At 42.4% G+C, this 21,863-nt stretch overlaps 1 long non-coding RNA gene across 1 annotated transcript; it reads left to right on the forward strand.

The window, feature by feature from the left end:
* The first annotated feature begins 4,123 nt into the window (after positions 1–4,123).
* LOC135256974 (uncharacterized) lies at positions 4,124–17,283 on the forward strand. Its single transcript, XR_010330555.1, has 5 exons — positions 4,124–4,287; positions 5,964–6,243; positions 6,966–7,056; positions 9,402–9,494; positions 12,960–17,283. It is a non-coding gene; the product is annotated as an uncharacterized LOC135256974 (long non-coding RNA).
* Positions 17,284–21,863: the final 4,580 nt, after the last annotated feature.

The following is a 21,863-nucleotide window of genomic DNA, read 5'->3' on the forward strand; positions in this document are numbered from 1 at the left end:
GGTGACGTCATTCATATGCGAACGGTGAAGTTACAGCATTGGTCGGCTTTGCACACGTGATGCGGTCAGCTCTACGGTCTCAGCAGGCAGGATAGGAAATAGCTGATTGCGGAAGTGAAAGAACGATATTCAAAATGAAAAATTACAAATGAAAACGCTGTCAGCTAGGTATATCAACAAACATATGGCTTAGGCATACCCAGAAGTCCTCAATAATAATAGTATTTCACGAGACATTACGCTAATTCGTTGACGACGTTTCGTCACATGCAGCGTCTTAGAATGCTAGTGCTAACAAACAGTGAACGGCTTTAATGCGATAATGAGAGCACTTTCGGTTGACCTAAAAAAACGATATAAAAAAACCAACAATATACGTGCTGTTATACCTGGTTAGAAAGCTTATGCTCTCAGCTACTGAATAAACGAATTTTCAAACAAGCCAGACTTTGCGAGATACAAGATTTTTCCAAGACCCTCTGAACTGGCCAGTTACCTTTATGATTCGCCGCCACTCGTCACAGCATACCGTGAGTAAATCGCTGATCTCAAGTATTAATGAAGGGTTAATTTAGCTCTGAATATGTGTGTTGCATGTAGACTTTTGTCGTGATGTTATAGCATATATACCATACTCTGTCTCTGCTTATACTACAGAAACTGTTAGCTCCGTTCAGCACAAAGTCGACTTTGCGTTGGCGGCAACCACACTTCACAATTTCTGCAGGAATTGTCTAGTTAGTGTGGTTGCCTTAGGGCAACTACACTATTATTATTGCACATATTATTATTATTATTATTTCTTTCCACCCATTTTTTGGACCGCTACTCCTCCCAGAGTTTTCGCACCACATACACGTGCAATATGTCAAATCGAGCGGCTTGATCGGGAATGGTGTGCTATTACTTTGTGGAAAGATTGGTTGCACGGTTTTTGAAAAATTTGAATTTTTGTGGGCAATTTTTCCCATAGAGAATGAATGGCGGAATGTTCACCTTTGTGATGTCACAATGCTTTGTCTTCTCACCCTTGTGATGTCACAATGCCCTGTCTTCTGGCAGCAGTACTCTGGTCTCTCTCTAGATTTGAACATTAGGCCATTGATCTCTATGGGGAAAAATTGCCCACAAATTGTGCAATGCCTCATTGGACATGGTAGAGAGTCCTTTGTCCATTGGTGGAGATCAGCCTCGCCCCCCTTCCTGATTGGCCGATGTTTGATATTTCATAACTTTTGAACCGTTTGTCATAGAGAACTATGGGTCGCGTCATTGGACTCAGTAAAGACCTAGCAACCGCCTAGCAACACCCTAGCAACCACCTAAAACACCCTAGCAACGGCCTAGAACTCCATAGCAACCACCTAACAACACACTAGCAACCACCTATAACTCCATAGCAACGGCCTAGCAACACCCTAGCAACCACCTAGAACTCCATAGCAACCACCTAGCAACACCCTAGCAACCGCCTAGAACTCCATAGCAACCACCTAGCAACACCCTAGCAACCGCCTAGAACTCCATAGCAACCACCTAGCAACACCCTAGCAACGGCCTAGAACTCCATAGCAACCACCTAGCAACACCTAGCAACCTGAACCCTAGAACCTGCAACATCCTAGCAACCTAACCTAGCAACCACCCTAGCAACAACCTAGCAACCACCTAGAACTCCATAGCAACCACCTAGTCAACACCCTAGCAACACCCTAGCAACCACCTGAACCCATAGCAACCCCTAGCCACACCTAGCAAGCCACCTAGCAACACCTAGCAACACCTAGCAACCCCTAGCAACCCCTAGAACTCCATAGCAACCACCTAGCAACACACTAGCAACCACCTAGAACTCCATAGCAACCCCTAGCAACACCCTAGCAACTGCACCTAGAACCCATAGCAACCACCTAGCAACTCCATAGGCAACCACCTAGCACACACCTAGCAACACCTAACCATACCACTGAACCCATAGCAACCCCTAGCAACCCCTAGCAACCACCTAGAACTCCATAGCAACTGCACCTAGCAACACCCTAGCAACCCCTAGAACTCCATAGCAACCACCTAGCAACACCCTAGCAACCACCTAGAACTCCATACAACCACCTAGCAACACCTAGCAACCCCTAGAACTCCATAGCAACCACCTAGCAACACCTAGCAACCCCTAGAACTCCATAGCAACCCCTAGCAAACCCATAGCAACCACCTAGAACTCCATAGCAACCACCTAGCAACACCCTAGCAACACCCAGCAACCCTAGAACCCATAGCAACCACCTAGCAACACCCTAGCAACACCAGCAACCACCTAGAACTCCATAGCAACCACCTAGCAACACCCTAGCAACCCCTAGAACTCCATAGCAACCACCTAGCAACACCTAGCAACCACCTAGAATCCCTAGCAACCCTAGCAACACCTAGCAACCATAGCAACCACCTAGCAACACCCTAGCAACCGACCTAGAACTCCATAGCAACCACCTAGCAACACCTAGCAACCACCTAGAACTCCATAGCAACCACCTAGCAACATCCTAGCAACCGACCTAGAACTACCCATAGCAACCACCCTAGCAACCACCCCTAGAACTCCAAGCAACCACCTAGCAACACCCCTAGCAACACCGCGGCCTAGAACTCCATAGCAACCACCTAGCAACACCATAGCAACCGCCTAGAACTCCATAGCAACCACCTAGCAACACCCTAGCAACCACCTACAACTCCATAGCAACCACCTAGCAACCACCTAGAATAGCCTAACAACTGCATATAATGCCATATCAACCACCTAGAACACCCTAGCAACCACCTAGAACAGTATAGTAACACCCTAGCAACACCACATCAACTACCTAGCAACACCCTAGCAACCACCGAGAACACCCTAGCAACTGCATACAACACCATAGCAACCACCTAGCAACACACTAGCTTTTAATTTTTCATCTGATTTCAGGTCAAGAGCATGGTATCAGTTCAGGACACAATCCACTAACTGGCGGTAATCACAAATAAAAATGTTTATACTGAAAACATCATTGTCTGTAGACTTTATAACTACACAATTCCTGCAGAAATTGTGAAGTGTGGTTGCCGCCAATGCAAAGTCGACTGTGCTGAACAGAGTGAACAGTGTCTGTAGTATGAGCAGAGAAAGAGTATTGTGTATGTGCTATAACATCATGACAACGAGTTGATTTGCGACACTTTTAAAAGCAAATTATAAGCTTTTTGTAAACACCTAGGGAAGACCGCGAATGCAATCATATGCCACAACAGATTTAAGGTGGACCGAAATTTTCGAATCAGGAGCATTTAACATTTCATTACCAAATTACAGATCGTTTTCACATTAGTGTTATCATTATCCACTCACTTGACAAGAGCAACGGATTGCAATGTTTGAACCATAGACTGTAGAAAAATAGATTTGAACTGAACGCTAACTGAACTGAATGCATGCATTTTTTAGAATAAGCAATCAGACCCAGGACCAGGGAATAGAATGCCGTATCAAAAAACATTTGATTGATATAATAAACCTGTGGCGCACTCTTCCAATGGCTGCGACTGGCGTAACTAAACTAGCCTAGATAGTTATAGTTGTGCTTTTATCTTAACTTGGCTAGGTAGATAGCAAAAATTATAATTGGATATAAGTCACCGTCCTTACCTTAGCTATCTATCGATACTTGATATACTACTAAGCTAGCTAGCTTGTGAAAATCCAGTCTCCCAAAGAGAGCGTATCATGGGGGTAGCTATGGTAACGGGGCACGATGGTTCGGATAAATTTTTATAGTGGGAAATTTAGGCTTAGAAAAATACGTTTTAAAGTACATTGAAATGACTGAAGAATAAAGAAATTATGCACATTTGTTTTGTTGTTGCCTAAAGACAACTGGGAAGTGTCACGTTCAACCACCATGGTACTCCTTTAAATAAAATAATCACTTACATTTTTCCTGCAATGTAGTCCATTACACCGAAGTGGAATATAGGCTATAGTCCACACAAAAGTGCCTCCAGTTAAAAATAAACACCGCGCCAGTCAAAACAAAATTGTGTCCAGTTAAAAATGAACACCGCGGAATCACCTTGACCTCTCATCAAAGTGCCGCAGTGTACTAAAGCTCTGAGAGTTGAATAGCACGTCACCAATTCACTTGGTATTCCAACAGAGACGGTTAACCAGCGAAAGCCTACGATCAAAATCTTGATACATTCATCTATTTTGCTCACATTTTGTATCGTCCTTTGGCAGAAGGTTTGGTAAGACTTTCGTTTTCATACATACATTTAATCTTGTCTAGGTAAGACAGAGAAAAGACGGTAATGTTAGTTGGCCGACTCCCGGTGCTGCGTCAGCTAACACTAGCTAACCAGGTACATTAGCCCTACCTATTAGCTAGCTAGGTTAGCTAAGGTTCCGGCTAACGGCGAACAATTGGACTGAACATCTAATTCATTCGTATCGTAGTGATTATAGATTTGTCCGTTGGCAGAAGGTTTGCTAAGACTTTCGTTTTCAGACAAAAAAATGCTGTAGCGGTAGCTAGCTGGCGGTAGCTAAGTGCATATCAGCGTATATGACGAAGCGTGTTGATAAGCGTACCGATGGCTAGTCCTAGTCTATTTACACCACTGTATCCCCGAGGTTTAGAAAATGTAAGCCTGTGTTTGGTTAATTTTATTATTATGCGAATTCCTTTAACTGAAGGTTTCTACGACGGCGATCGTGACCACAACACATAGCTATTTTTGTGGATAAAATTGCATTCCTTATTTTATTTTCTGTTAAATATATTTAATTAATATCCAGGGGACATAGCCAACTAGTACTTGCACGTTGCCTGACACGTGTAGCCCTACCTATTAGCTAGCTAGGTTAGCTAACGTTCCGGCTAACGGGTGCTGTGTGCGTTGTGTTGATAGAAGCATACCGATGGCTAGCGCTAGAAGTCTACTTACACCACTATATCACCGAGGTTCAGAAAATGTAAGCCCGTGTTTGGTTAATTTTATTATGCGAATTCATGTAACTGAAGAAACCTATGACGGCGATCGTGACCACGACATTTGTTTTTTGTATAGCTATTTTTTTGGGATAAAATAGCATTCATTATTTTATTTTCCGTTAAAACATTTAATTAATATCCAGGGAGATAGCCACCTACTTGCACGATGCATGACATGTGTAGCCATTTACTAATATGATACGGAAAATGAAGCAAGTTGATGCTGAAAACTTTTAGGTAGGGAGGGCAACATGGAGCTTTAGAATGTCGCCAGCTGTGTATGCGCGTGAGCTCGACAATACATTTCTCACAGAAAAGGTCGTTTGTCGCCCTTTTCAGTTCATTACAGTGGTGATAGAAGTGACCAGATTTAGCCTGTGTTACTGTGCTGTTAGCCTTTATTGATCGCCGCACAAGGTTAATGCGAAGTAGCTAGCACAATCGGACAGCACTAACCCATGAAAATGTACTTTGTACGGTAGCCTACTTGCTCAATCGAACGGTAAATGTAAAAAACATTCGATCATAGTCAGCGACACCGACCTTTTGTGTCACACCCTCAGTAAACGGCAAAAGTCCCAGTAGAAGATTGAATTAAATATTTTAAAGTTATACATTTTCTGAAACGTTATCGCTTGGCCACAATGAGTGAAACTACGATCCGAACGTATTTGCTGTGTAAATTACGTCAGAAGGATTCAGCTTTGCTGTTTGCTACCTAAACTTCACAGTCCCGATCTTATCATTGATGGAATTTTGAGAGAGTGCGAGCTGAAAGGCCACAAAAAACAGCCAATATATCACATTAATATTCCATATATGTACAATTGCTGTTTACAATACGTTAATTTAAGGCTAAACTGGTGTTTTAATCACAGTACTTATGTTAATTTCCGGAAATACATTTTTCGATTGTCCTCTCTAATTCAGGTTGATATAGAAGATCTCCCGGTTTATTGACCCCACATTCCACAACTGTCCAGTTTCATCACAACAGGTCTGTAATTTGTGTAACGATTAGTTGCGTTTAATTGTGGTAAGTATATATAGATAGATCAGAAGGAGACTTAAGGTGTGATTGTGATTAGAGGACAATAGTTGCAGAGTACTGCTCCAGTTTTTTTTTTTCCAGAGTTGGCTGGCCATTCAGAGAAGGACTACAGAGTGTTCCAGTTCTGCCCTCTACAGTTCGGTAGAGGCGCGGTTACAGGTAGGCTATGTAATTAGTATTATACGGACTTTAAACTGGGAAAATTATTATCTGTAAGGAATAAACCACGACGGCATGTCCCGTTATTGTAAAATAATGTACGACGGGGTGGTACCACCGAAGTAGGGTACATTATTTTCCGATAACGGGGCAGCCCGGAGGGGTTTATTGCACATATACAACGGGTTACCAACAATGACTATATATGGTTACTTGAGTATTTATTGATTTTTATCGACTTAATCACCTGAAATTGAAATATTCTTCCGCGGCCGTTTGGGCATATTCTTTTACCGTTGGCAAGCAAAACTCTCGTGGTAGTTGGACTTGCACCGTTGTTAAAAAAATCTCTGGTCGTTAATTCTACGAAAACAACGATTCTGTCAAGAAAAACTAGTTCCTTCTCGTTTTATACCATACAATTAGCAGCAATTTTGGTCATTTTTGTTGTAACAATAATTCAAATTCTACAGAGCAAAATTGCAGTTTTAACTGCTTTAGAATGCTGTATTTTGTAGCGCATTGCTTTTAGAACTTTTAAAAGGCCAATGTGTTCCTTTACTGAGAATTAATGTCCACCCTTGCACCAATCAGAATAGAGTATTCTGCCAAGCCGTTGTATAAATATAATTAAGAAATTCACTATATTAGATTCGTTGAATTATTTTAAAGGGGAATGTCACCCATTTTAAGAATTCACATATGTTCTTACTGTGCCCCAGGGCAGTTGAGGAGCTACTGGAGAAGGACTACAGTTGGTGCAGAAAGTGTTCCAGTTTTGCCCTCTACAGTTCGGTAGAGGCGTGGTTACAGGTTAGTATTATACAGTCAGCATTTTAGCTGTGTCAACTGGGAAAATTATTATCTGTAAGGAATAAACCACAACGGACTGTCCAGTTATTGGAAAATAATTTCAGGGTGTCCGCGGGGTCTTACAAAGTATTAAAAGTCGGTAATACATAAATTTAGCGAAAATTAAGGCCTTTAAAAAGTATTAAAACCTTTTAATCGCCATTTTACGAGGTATTAAATTTTGTAGCTATTTTTTCAATGTGAATAGGCTATTTGTCCAAAGAGTTTGTATGCTAAAAGTTTGCGTGAATTTATGTAAGGAATAAACCACGACGGGCTGTCCTGTTATTCGAAAATAATGTAGGCCTGCGATGGGGTTGGTGATGTGGCCGAGGCAAAGCCGACGAGGGGTTTATTCCACTTATATAACGGGTTACCCACAATGACTATATGGTTACTTTTATATTTATTGATTTTTACCGACTTGATCAGCTGAAAGTGAAATATTGTTCAGCAGCCTTTTTGGCATATTACTTTACTGTTGTCGAGCAAAACTCTTGTTGGTAGTTATATGGACCGTTGATTTGCAAAAACGCTGGTGCATTGGTAGTTCTATTTGCACCGTTGTTAAACAAAAACCTCTGGTTGCCATCTTCTTGTTTTATACCATACAATTAGCACCATTTTTTTTTTCATTTTTGCCATTACATTATTTAAGAAAACTGCATATCTCCATAACTCAATCAGATTCACCTCCCTGTTTTGCTTTTTAAAATAACGTGGTCACACAGTGTAGACATAGTGTCTTTCTAAGACCCTCTGAAACTGGGTTTCAATGCCAGCTAGCTTAATGATGGGTTCGCCGTCACTTGTCACCTAGCCAATATTAAAATTTAGCTGGGTTTTAGGTCAAAATGGTCTCACGGCATTCTTGTTATCACAGCTAAAACAATGGTTACTACAAACGCAATCATTTACAAAGATACGGAATAAAATGCGTCCTGTAGCCAGGAGTTAAATATGGAACGCCTATTCTACTGTCCAAATAAGGAATGATTCCGTATTTTGCGAGATAGTTGGTGACCCTAAATGAAGCCACCAAGAACCGTGATTCAACGTTGCCATCAATTGTGAAATTGGACACTGAAAAGGGGTGGGGATGTAACAACAATTCAAAATAGAAATAATAATATTTCTGTCCAACCTGCTTTAGAATGCTGTATTATGCTGCACATTGATTTTTAGAACTGTTAAAATGCAGTGAGCTGGTGCAAACTGAAAAATTGTTGGAAATGCAAAGCAACTGAATTGGGGCACATGCCATGATTCTTGATAGGTATTTGTAAGGAGGGAGCCCCCACCCCCACAGCTCACTGTTTGTTTCCTATATTACCATTATCCAATTTGAAAGTTTACACAAGTACATATAGTGAAATTCTGAGTTCTGAAATGAATGATTTCATAAGACACTGTGTGTGTGGCATTATCAGTTGTAATTGTAATATAGGCCTAAGAATGTCCTTCTAATGGCTGAGTTGCCATTCACTGCTGTAGAGCCCCACCTGTCCAATAACATGCTGACGATGTGATTCCCAACAACGTTTTGTGTGAAAATGTTGTATGGCCTCATTTGTTAGGCCAAATGCAATGGAAAGTGAATGGGAGAGAGAGCAAAGCATGCAAAGACCACAGAGATATTTGTTAATGACCATGTTGTGTGTGTGTGAGCGTGTTATTGTTATTACTTTTAATAAACCTTGCCTTTGGGTTAGTCACTCAGTTTATTCTCTTGAGCTTTTGTTCCCTCCCAGCCCCATCTGAATTCTGTTGTATTGATACAGTGTTCCATAGAAGTTATCACAAACTAAGACTGTTTAGTTTTGCACTCTCAAAATAAATGTATAGTAAAGGTAAGTTAAAGGTGTGTCGCTGATGTAACCGGTGCAGTCACGCAGTGTAGACATAGCATTTTTCCAAGACATGCCAGCTAGCTTTATATGATAGGTTTTAGGTCAGAATGGTCTAACGGCATGCTTGTTATCCCGGCTAGCTAGCCAGCTAAATACAGAATTGTATTCAAAACAGCAGTTATTATAAACGCAATCCTTCAGAAAGATATGGATGAAAATGTGTCCCATAGCCATGAGTTAAATACGGAACGCCTGTTCTACTGTCCAACTGTTTAAAGGCTGAGGTGTACCTTTACTGAGAATGAATGCCCACCTGTGGACCAATCAGAATAGAGTATTCAGCCAAGCCGTTGTATAAATATAATTAAGAGATTCACTATATTAGATTCATTGAATTATTTCAAAGAGGAATGTCACCCAATTTAAGAATTCACATATGTTCTTACTGTGCCCCAGGACAGTTCAGGAGTTATTGGAGAAGGACTACAGTCGGTGCAGAAGGAGTGTTCCAGTTCTGCCCTCTACAGTTCGGTAAAGGCGTGGTTACAGGTATGTAATTAGTATTATACAGAAATCAGCATTTGAGCCGTTTCAACTGGGAAAGTTATCTGTAAGGAATAAACCACGACGGGCTGTCCCGTTATTGTAAAATAATGTACGATGGGGTGGTACCACTGAAGTAGGCTACATTATTTCAGATAACAGGACAGCACGGAGGGGGTTATTCCACTTATACAACGGGTTACCAACAATGACTATATATGGTTACTTTACTATTTATTGATTTTCATTGACTTAATCACCTGAAATTGAAATATTCTTCCACGGCCGTTTGGGCATATTATTTTACCATTGTTAATACAACAACTCTGGTTGCTAGTCCCAAAAAGCTCTGGTTGTTAATTCCATGAAACCAATGATTCTATCAAAAAAAAATTTCCTTCTTGTTTTATATTATAAAATCAGCACCAATTTTGGTCATTTTTGTCATTACATTATTTAAGAAAACTACATAAACCATAAGTCAATCAAATTAATCTCCCTAGCTCTGTCTTGTTTTTTTAAATGGCGTGGTCACGTAGTGTAGACATTTTTCCAAGACTCTGAACATGCCAGCTAGCTTTATGATAGGTTCGCCGTCACTCGTCACCTAGCCAATATTAAAATTCTGGGTTTTAGGAATGAAACATTTCCCCGTTTTCGGGAGTTGTGTGTGTGGCGGGGTTTTGCGTTTTGCGTTCAACACATCAACGAACCTAGAAAAATAAACTCCTCACAGACAAGCGTGAGGCACTCATTGTAGTATAACTACCTTCGAAATAATAGCAGTACGTTGGATATGAAAAAGAAAGCTTTCTTTATAATGAAAAACAGTTGACGTACATTTTATATTTACAAACAATACACTAGCGCTAGGCTATGCATTTGGCATTTACGTCTCAGTCGCATATGAAATCAAAACAAAAAACGGTCACTTTTTCTTTCTGCTTTCCAGCCGCAAGGAATTCTGGTACTTGCAGTTTTTCAACCATTCGTTTTCCAATACAACAGAAAAATGCATCTAATCAATATCAATCAAACGTAATACAAATGAAATGTATTTCTATTTAACTATTTTAACTGTAAACTAGACAATTCCTGCAGAAATTGTGAAGTGTGGTTGCCGCCAACGCAGTCAACTTTGTGCTCAACGGAGTGAACAGTTTCTGTAGTATAAGCAGAGACAGAGTATGCTATACATGCTATAACATCACGGCAACGAGTTCATTTGCAACACACATATTCAGAGCTAAATTAACCCTTCATCAATACTTGAGATCAGCGATTTACTCACGGTATGCTGTGACGAGTGACGGCGAATCATAAAGCTAGCTGGCCACTTCAGAGGGTCTTGGAAAAACGTTATATCTGCACTGCACAACCGCTCCATTTTAAAAAGCAAGACAGGGCTAGGGAGATTAATGTGATTGATTTATGGTTTTACGTTAAGTTCAGCTCATTTTTACAATTCAAATAAAAACATTTAACTGTGCTGCAATTCAGAGTTTAATCTGTTACCTTAGATACGAACTCATAGACATAGGATAGCCTACTACGTGTTAGCCGACCCAAATTTCTGGAGTTAGACCGGACCTGAAGCTGCTGCACACGTGCTGTTGACGGCGTTGTTCCAGTTTTCAGTACAGTCTGGCTTGTTTGAAAATTCGTTTATTCAGTAGCTGAGAGCATAAGCTTTCTAACCAGGTATAACAGCACGTCTATTTTTGTTTTTTAATATCGTTTTTTTAGGTCAACCGAAAGCTATGTCATCATGTCATAGAACGTATTCGCTCTTTGTTAGCACTAGCATGCAAAGACGGAAAGTCTGGCTTGTTTGAAAATTCGTTTATTCAGTAGCTGAGAGCATAAGCTTTCTAACCAGGTATAACAGCACGTCATTTTTGTTTTTTAATATCGTTTTTTAGGTCAACCGAAAGCTATGTCATCATGTCATAGAACGTATTCGCTCTTTGTTAGCACTAGCATGCAAAGACGGAAAGTCTGGCTTGTTTGAAAATTCGTTCATTCAGTAGCTGAGAGCATAAGCTTTCTAACCAGGTATAACAGCACGTATATTGTTGGTTTTTTAATATCGTTTCTTTAGGTCAACCGAAAGTGCTCTCATTATCGCATTAAAGCCACTCACTGTTTGTTAGCACTAGCATTCTAAGACGCTACATGTGACGAAACGTCGTCAACGAATTAGCGTAATGTCTCGTGAAATACTATTATTATTGAGGACTTCTGGTTATGCCTAAGCCATATGTTTGTTGATATACCTAGCTGACAGCGTTTTCATTTGTAATTTTTCATTTTGAATATCGTTCTTTCACTTCCGCAATCAGCTATTTCCTATCCTGCCTGCTGAGACCGTAGAGCTGACCGCATCACGTGTGCAAAGCCGACCAATGCTGTAACTTCACCGTTCGCATATGAATGACGTCACCTTCTCCATTCATCTCTATGGGGAAAAATTGGGAATAAAAATTAATATTTCTCAAAAACCGTGCAGCGAAACTTTCCACAAAGTAATAGCACACGATTCCCAATGAAGCCGGTCATTTTGACATATGGCACGTGTATGTGGTGTGAAAACTCTGGGAGGAGTAGCGGTCCAAAAAATGGGTGGAAAGAATAAAATATATGAATAATAATATGTGCAATAATAAGTGTAGTTGCCCTAAGGCAACCACACTAATAATATAGATATACTTTTAACAACTTTCAGTGAATTACAATAAATGAACCATGGAACCTATTAAGTTAGCTACAACACTCACTGAGCTGAACACAAAGAGGCTGACAATGTATTTCAGTGGAGATGTCTCTGAGAGATGGAAAACTTAGACACAGATAGCTCTGTTCATTAAGCAGTTCTTTAAATTTTGTTCATTGCTACAACAGATTTTTTTTTTCAGATGTTTTCATTGTGAAGCTCTTTCGTGCAGCACTTTGACTAAAATTAGCAATGTTTTGTTTTGGATTAAGCTATTTTGTGCATTGTTGTGTTAATTGTTATATTTATTGTCATATTTTCACTTGATTAAGGATAATAAATTGTTATTACATTGTTAATGTTTTATGAATCCATTTGATTAAACGCAATTTTTGATGATAAAATGGGATTAAACCATAAAACACAGAATCCAGAAAAATTGCAATGGTAAACATGGAATTTAGATTAAAATAAAACGGATTTCATAGGGCACTACAAATGTCACCAGCAGTGGCTTTATTTCATCACACAAGGGTCTGACAACATTTAAAACATATTCTAACATTAATTTGCTCTTAAAACAATATTAAACTTATCCAAAAGTGTTTATTGGTTTTCCCTGCTGTGTCCATCAGGTACTGCTCTGCTCATTACTAGATACAGTATTTAAAGGCAAATAAGATGATTATATAACTTCCTGGTTGGTGTTAATATTGAAAAACTTGTCTGATCTGTCAATTATCTATCACATAATTTAGTGATAACATCATGCCACGCCGGGGGAAGAGATCTGAGGCTGCAAAGCAACGCTGGGCTAAGTTGGACCTTTCAGACCCTCGGTTTCAGGGTCCAGAACCACAAAGGAGCATTCAAGTCATGGAGGTATGTGACAGGCAATGTAAACAGGAGGTGTGTAGTCCACCTGTGGTGTCATCCCCATGCACAGCTCAGTATCATGCACAGCCGGAGGTTCAAGAGGTCAACAGCAGTGTGCAGGTCATAGACATTTCTGAACATGATACTGTACAAGAAGCAGGCGCCCCACCACCCTCTGTGATATCTGTGCAGGCGTCCCATAGTCAGGATTATAGTGACTATGAGCCTGAGTCAAGGAATCGTCAGTGTACATGCATGGCTCTGACATTTCTAGCACACCAGAATGAGGGTCATGACTTGAAGGAGGCTGATCTTGACAAGATACTGGACAAGGGAGACAGTCTGTATAAGAAAACTATAAAACAGCTAAAAAGTGAAAATAGGTTCCGCAACTACTACTTGACCTTGGAGGAAACGCCACTCACTGTCACAACCGAGCACCATGAGTACAGGGTGCAGAGATCTTCAGTGGAAATGGGATTCATGAGAGACAAGGGAGATCCTGGCACAGAGGATTGGTTTCAAAATCTTCGCACAAGACTTCAGTGTCTGTCTGCAGGTGTTACACATGCACTGCTTACAGTATCACCATATACCATTGCCGTGTTCAGAGACCAGTCTGGGAGATATGGACTGTTTGACTCTCATAACAGAAATGCTGATGGGCTACCTGAGCATGGAGGAAAAGCTGTAATGATGACCTTCACGCATTTGGATGATCTGATTGAAAAGATTGACCATTTGAATGCCTTGCTACATTGTGGGTCTATTGACAAAAAACAGTTTGACTTCATGCCGGTGACATTTGCACATGCAAAGGCTCTGTCACACCGTTTGCCTTCCCTCCAAGTGCAATCTGACAACCCGCATGACAGAAGGCCTGCGGAGGTGAAGGTGACACCAACTGCCAAACATGAAACAGATACTGGACTCCCAACCAGCCAACATTCTCTGCAGTCAGTCAATGCACTGTCCACACACGTGATGTCAAAGGCTACACAGGTTACAACATCTAAAAAACTCAGTAAACGGCAAAGAAAAAAACAAATGAAGAGACAAAGAAAAGACACACAGCTGTGTGTAAAGATATCTGCCACTCATAAAAAACAAACATCTCAGAGAGAGAGATATAGAAGAGATGTAGATTTCAGGGTGAAGAAGAAGGAAAACATGAAGGAATCCATGGCAAGGAGATACAAAACAGATACACATTTCTGGATAAAGAAGAAGGAAAACATGAATGAATCCATTACGAGGAGATACAAAACAGATTCACATTTCAGGATAAAGAAGAAGGAATCCATGGTGAGGAGATACAAAACAGATCCACATTTCCGGATGAAGCAGAAGGAATCCATGACGAGGAGATACAAAACAGATCCACATTTCCGGATGAAGCAGAAGGAATCCATGACGAGGAGATACAAAACAGATCCACATTTCCGGATGAAGCAGAAGGAATCCATGACGAGGAGATACAAAACAGATCCACATTTCAGAATGAAGCAGAAGGAATCCATGGCCAGGAGATACAAAACGGATTCACATTTCAGGATGGCCCATAAGCTGCGCTGTTCATTGAAAATAAGAATAAAATACAGAGAGGTGAATAAAGTCATGCTTCAAATGCTTCAAAAGCGCATTGATGAAAAAAATAGGTTACTTCAGAGAGCTATAGCCACTTTCCAGGAACACATTAAAGCTGGGCCAACCTTTGTATGCACAATGTGTCATCGCACCCTTTTCCCCAATCAAGTGCGATTTTGCCATCGAGCTAATTACAAGAAGAATCCACGTGAGGTTGCTGCCTGTTTGACAGGGAAATATGTTCATGAGTGTGACCGTCAATGTGGAGGCCCTGACCAATGCACTGTGCCTGATGAAAGGAGAAAGGAGTGGATTTGTTACACCTGTGATTCCCATTTAAAGGCAGGAAACAGATCATGCATAGCTGTGGCGAACAACTTGGAGCTGGCACCTATTCCCCCAGAACTCTGCAATTTGAATGTGCTGGAAAGACAACTCTTAGCGAAAATACTGCCATTTGCCAAGATTGTCACACTTCCTAAAGGTCGACAGACAGCTGTACATGGTGCTGTCGTCTGTGTGCCATCTGAGGTGGAAACCACAGTGAACACCTTACCCAGGCTGCCCAGCTCATCCCATTTGTATAGAGTGAAGCTAAAAAGACATGTGAATTACAAAGGCCATCAGCACTTTCACACTGTAAATATGAGAAATGTAGTAGCGGGCCTGTCCAAACTCATTGATACACACCCTGAGTACAGAGACATTTCAATCAGACATAATGCAGCAATGTATAATGAAACTATTGAAGACCTGCTACAAGACCCACCCATTGATGGCAACGTACAGCAAAATCAACCAGACACAAATGATGTCATGGAATTTGACAGTTGTGATGAGACCGAAATGATGGAGATACAAGACTGTATTGAAAATGTCAATCCATCGCAGGTGCAGCATGCAAGCTCAACATCTGCTAACGAGCAACATGAAAGTCAGGATAAACAACCACCTAGTGCAGAGGATGAGCAAGCTGCACTGAGACCTGGAGTGGGCCTAGATAGTTGCTTGCAACCAGCTGACATTGGACACGAGACATTGACATATGGTGATGGCATATTCAGCATTGCCCCTGCACAAGGAAACAAGCCTGTCAGCTTCTTCAGGGTCCCTAAACTTGAAGCAATGGCCTTCCCTGTTCAGTTCCCTACTGGAGAGAATACATTGGATGCGGCAAGAAAAGTCAAACTATCCCCAAGCATGTATTTCAACGCAAGACTTTTCTGTGTTGACAATCGTTTTGCAAGAGACCAAAGCTACCTGTTCTTTGCACAGTTTGTCACAGAGACACACATGGCCAAAAACAGCATGTCCATTCAGTTAAGGAAAGGTAAACCCATTACCCGGGATGGACGCAAAATAAACAATAAGATGTTACAGGACAAGCGTGAGGTTGAGAGACTGGTGAGAAACAGAGATGCAACAAGATTCATGCAACCACTGAGAGGGACTCCAGCTTACTGGGAGAAAACTCTTAAGGATTTGTTTGCCATGGTCAGACAATTGGGGACGCCTACCTTTTTTCTGACCTTCTCTGCCGCAGAATTCGATGGCCGGAATTTATAACTGCAATCAAATCGCAGCAAGGTCAACGGGTGAATTTTGATGAGCTGGACTGGGCTGAAAAATGTGACATTCTCAGAAGCAACCCAGTGACCACCATGCGTATGTTTGACAAGCGAGTTGAAGCTCTGATGAGAGAACTGCTGCTGTCTCCTGCTCATCCAATTGGTCAGGTTATCGATTTCTTTTACCGGGTAGAATTTCAGGCCAGAGGGAGCCCTCATATACATATGCTGTGTTGGGTAGAAGGAGCTCCGGTCTTTGGAGAAGACCCCGACCACAGAATATGCAAGTTTGTGGACCGCTACATCTCATGCCAGTTGCCTGACGTAGACAAACAACCGTTACTTCACAGCAAAGTCACAGAGGTTCAAATGCACAGCAGAACTCATTCCAAGTCCTGCAAGAAAGGTAAAAGGGCATGCAGATTTGGATTTCCAAAACCACCTATGCGAGAAACACGAATAACTTACCCGAAGCCAGAAAGTGACAAAGACGAGGGTGAAGGTACAAGTAAAACAAAAAACAAAGCAATGAAAAGAGCAAAGCAAAATGGCAAAGGACATACAATGACAACACAAGCAGCCATGAATAAACTCAAACCACTGTGGGATCTGCTGAACGACTCCAAAGCACAAGTGGACAACTTGTCTCAGCTACTGGCACAGTGTAATTTGACTTACGACGAGTACAGCTCGTGTGTTGAGGAAATGACGAATGCAAGCGTCATTGTAATGAAGCGTGAAGTTAAGGACTGCTGGGTGAATAACTACAATCCACATTTGCTGACAGCCTGGAATGCCAACATGGACATCCAGTACATTCTTGATGAGTATGCTCTCCTCATGTACATGCTCAGCTACATAACCAAGCCAGAACATGAGATGAGTGAATATCTCGGAAAAATAATCAGTGACCTAGGCCCAGAAAGTGTGCCTGAACGAGAGGAAATGAAACAAATCCTTCAAGCCTACTCAAAACACAGAGAAGTCAGCGCTCAGGAAGCTGTGGCGCGTACGTGCAGCCTGAAAATGAAGATGTGCTCACGTGATGTTGTGTTCCTGCAAACAGATGAGAACGCACTAAGAATGAGTCTCCGCCGGCATGCTGCAGAACAAACCAGAAGATTCTGAGAATGTGTGGTATTTGTCAGGTATTCCGACAAATACAGAGCCAGACCCGAAACACCAGAGTTTGAAAACATGTGTCTAGCTGAATTTGCATCCAATTACAGGATTGTCTATGGGAAGGAGGCAAAAGGCAAGAAGCGTATTATGCTGTTGAATGACATGGGAGTCATTCAGAAACGCACAAGAGGGAAGGCCGCAGTTATCAGATATGCTCGCTGGAAAAGAAGCAACCAGAGAAATTCTACGGCAACTTGCTTAAACTCTACCTCCCCCATCGCTCAGAGTCATCACTGAAAACAAACACTTTCCCACACACCAAGAGTTTTACAAGTCTGCCTGTGTGACATTACCTGGATTGGACATTATCTGCCCGTGACTGCAATTGTTACACACAACAGAAAGAAATTTGAGAAACACAGTAAAGCGGTGGACAAAGCCATGGAGGACTTCATGAAGCATGGCCCTATTGAAGATGCATGGGCTAACTTTGCACCAGAAAGTGAGTTGGTTCAGTTGGAATGTATCGCTGAACGAAACAAAGATGACCTGAATGAGGACGAACAAGATGATGTCCCAGAGTACAGCCATCATGAAACTGGTGGAGTGATGCCGGCTGTGAAGGCCCCGCCAATGAGCCCTGATTTACTGCGCACAATGTGTCAAAACCTCAACCGGACACAAGCTTCCATATTTTACTCTGTTCGTGACTGGTGTATTGAACGTGTATGTGGCTTAAACCCTGAACAGTTCTTTTACTTTGTCACTGGTGGTGCTGGCACTGGCAAATCACACCTCATAAAGTGCATCTATGGTGAGGCAACAAGGATACTCCGTCAACTCCCCAGACTGTATGAGGAAGTGGACATATCCATGCCAACTGTTCTACTGACTGCATTTACAGGCACTGCAGCATACAACATTTCAGGCAACACTTTACATTCCCTCTTTAAGTTGCCAAGAAGCTTAAAGCCACCCTACCAAGGACTAGGAAATGCCTTGGATGAAGTGAGGCACAGCTGTCAAATGCAGAGATTATCATTATTGATGAGGTGTCAATGATTTCAAAGCCCCTGTTTGCCTACGTCAACTGGAGATTGCAACAAATCAAAGGCAGTAAGAAACCGTTTGGTGGTATGTCAGTACTAGCGGTAGGAGACTTTTACCAGCTCCCCACTGGGAAAAAGTAAACCACTCTGCCTACTTGAGGAGGATACGGTTGACTTCTGGCAAAGCAACTTTCAGATGATCACGCTGACCGAGATCATGCGACAGAGAGATGATGCTGCATTTGCTGAGCTTTTGAATAGAATCAGAGTCAAGGAAAAGACAGATCCATTAAGTGACACTGACAAAGCTCTGCTTTCTCAGGCTGTGACCGACCCCACCCATTGCCCTAATGATGTCCTTCACATCTTTCCAACTAACAAAGAGGTTGCTGAGCACAATGCCAAAACTGTGTCTGCTCTCCATTCCCATGTTACGAACATAGATGCAGAGGATTACAAGAGAGATCCAAATACAGGAGAGATGAATAAACAACAAAAACCTTGTAAAGCACAGAAAAAGATCTGCTTGACACACTACAAGTTGCAGAGGGTGCCCGTGTCATGATCACAAGGAACATCGATGTTGAAGATGGGCTAGTTAATGGGACGTTTGGCAAGATTGGTACAATAGTCACTCAGAAAAACAAAGATGCTACTACAGTAACCATGCTTGGGCTTGTGCTGGACAATGCACATGCAGGACAGAGATACCGTAAAAAATATCTGGTGGTGCTGAGAACTTGGTGTACATAGAGAGGGTAGAGGAAAACCTGAGCAACAACAGAGTGGTTCGCAGGCAGTTTCCTCAAGCTAGCTTATGCATGCACAGCTCACAAAGTCCAAGGCATGACAACACAATCTGCAGTGGTTTCATTGAAACGGGTCTTTGAATCAGGCATGGCCTACGTTGCTCTGAGTAGAACAACTTCACTACATGGCTTGCACATCATTGACTTCAATGAGAGAAAGATATTTGCTGATCCTGCAATCACAGCTTCCTGGAATCCATGAAGAAAGCCTCTTTGGACAGTGTTATGCTACTCTTAAATTATGTGCAGTCTACAAACCAAGCACAGACATTAAAAATTGTCCACCACAACACGGAAGGATTACCGGCTCATATTCAGGACATCAAACGACATCATGAGTTGCGACTTGCAGATGTTCTATGTTTTACTGAAACTCACCTCTCTGGCTGTTTCGTTGCTGAAAGTCTCCAGTTGGATGGTTACAACATGTTCAAACGCAACAGACAGCAGTCGTACACAACCCTTCCTCAGATTGCAGTAAGACTTGGTGGCGGTGTGGCTATCTACGTGAGAGACCATTACCAGGCTTGTGAAATGCACTACCTGCAAAATGTGACCGACCTAGAGTTTGTGGTTGTCAAGGTTGAGTCCCCTGTCAAAGCTTTGATCACTGCTGTGTACAGACCACCGGACTACAATCTCGGCAATTCCTACCAAACCTGCAGGCGCTTTTGGAGTCTTTAGAAATTATGAATCACCAGCCTATCATAGTCTGTGGAGATTTTAATGAGGATTTACTTTCCAGTTCAAAGAAGCCAATATCTGAACTGTTTAACACAAAAGGATATACACAACTGGTCAAGGCAGCCACCACTGACAAGAACACACTGTTGGATCACATTTACATCTCAAGCCCACAACAATGTCTACAGTCTGGGCTATTACGCACATATTACAGCTATCATAGTCCCATTTACTGTGTTTTGAACTGCAATCTTGACTCCAACTAATTTGTGGTCCCAAACTCCACTCCCACCTATTTAGTTGTTTGCGCAATGGGGTTTCTGAACTGCTGAGCGGGCCTTTTCAAGCCAGCAGTGTCAGTCCTCATCCCCTACGCTCAAAGACCTCCTCACCCAAACCACAGACCTGCTCAGAAGTGGTCTATTCCATAACCTTTTGGTTGTTTGCGCAATGCGATTTCTGAACTGCTGAGTGGGCCTGTGACAGCTGCCTTGTGTTGGATTTTCTGGGGGCATTGGTTCGTTGTTTGGAGGAGCTGAACACGCAGCGCCGAATAACGCTTCGTCGTCCGTGAGAATTCTGCCCAGGAGTCGGCCTTGTTCTCTGGAGGGACTTTTTGTTCACCGCACGTAGGAGCTGAACACGCAGCGACATGTTGGGGTTCGAATTGTCTTTCTGGAGTTCCGGGTAGATTATCTGGAGAAGGCAGTATCTTCTTAGTTTGTCTTTTTGGTATACTCCTTATTTAAAAAAAATAAATAAAACAGTTCTTGACTTAAAAAAAAAAAGAGAGGGAAAAAATGGGAGAAGATGCCTGCAGCCATCACAGGGCCTTTTCAAGCCAGCAGTGTAAGTCGTCATCCCCTATGCTCAAAGACCTCCTCACCACCTACAGCCAGTTTCTCACTCTGTAACTCAAGTACCCACTCCCGCCCAGAAATGGACTCTTCGCCACCATTGATGGGCAAACCGTCATTGTCTCACCTCAAAGACCTCCTCACCAAAACCACAAACCTGCTCATAAGTGGACTGTTCTGTGGCCTTTTGGTTGTTTGCGCAATGGGGTTTCTGAACTGCTGAGCGGGCCTTTTCAAGCCAGCAGTGTCAGTCCTCATCCCCTATGCTCAAAGACCTCCTCACCAGCTACAGCCAGTCTCTCACTCTGTAATTCAAATAACCACTCCCGCCCAGAAATGGACTCTTTGCCACCATTGATGGGCAAACCGTCATTGCCTAACCTCAAAGACCTCCTCACCCAAACCACAAACCTGCTCAGAAGTGTGCTATTCCATAGCCTTTTGGTTGTTTGCGCAATGGGGTTTCTGAACTGCTGAGCGGGCCTTTTCAAGCCAGCAGTGTCAGTCCTCATCCCCTACGCTCAAAGACCTCCTCACCAGCTACAGCCAGTCTCTCACTCTGTAACTCAAGTAACCACTCCCGCCCAGAAATGGACTCTTCGCCACCATTGATGGGCAAACCGTCATTGCCTAACCTCAAAGACCTCCTCACCCAAACCACAAACCTGCTCAGAAGTGTGCTATTCCATAGCCTTTTGGTTGTTTGTGCAATGGGGTTTCTGAACTGCTGAGCGGGCCTTTTCAAGCCAGCAGTGTCAGTCCTCATCCCCTACGCTCAAAGACCTCCTCACCAGCTACAGCCAGTCTCTCACTCTGTAACTCAAGTAACCACTCCCGCCCAGAAATGGACTCTTCGCCACCATTGATGGGCAAACCGTCATTGCCTAACCTAAAGACCTCCTCACCCAAACCACAAACCTGCTCAGAAGTGTGCTATTCCATAGCCTTTTGGTTGTTTGCGCAATGGGGTTTCTGAACTGCTGAGCGGGCCTTTTCAAGCCAGCAGTGTCAGTCCTCATCCCCTACGCTCAAAGACCTCCTCACCAGCTACAGCCAGTCTCTCACTCTGTAACTCAAGTAACCACTCCCGCCCAGAAATGGACTCTTCGC

This window comes from Anguilla rostrata, chromosome 6 (assembly GCF_018555375.3).
Source record: "Anguilla rostrata isolate EN2019 chromosome 6, ASM1855537v3, whole genome shotgun sequence".
NCBI lineage: Eukaryota > Metazoa > Chordata > Actinopteri > Anguilliformes > Anguillidae > Anguilla > Anguilla rostrata.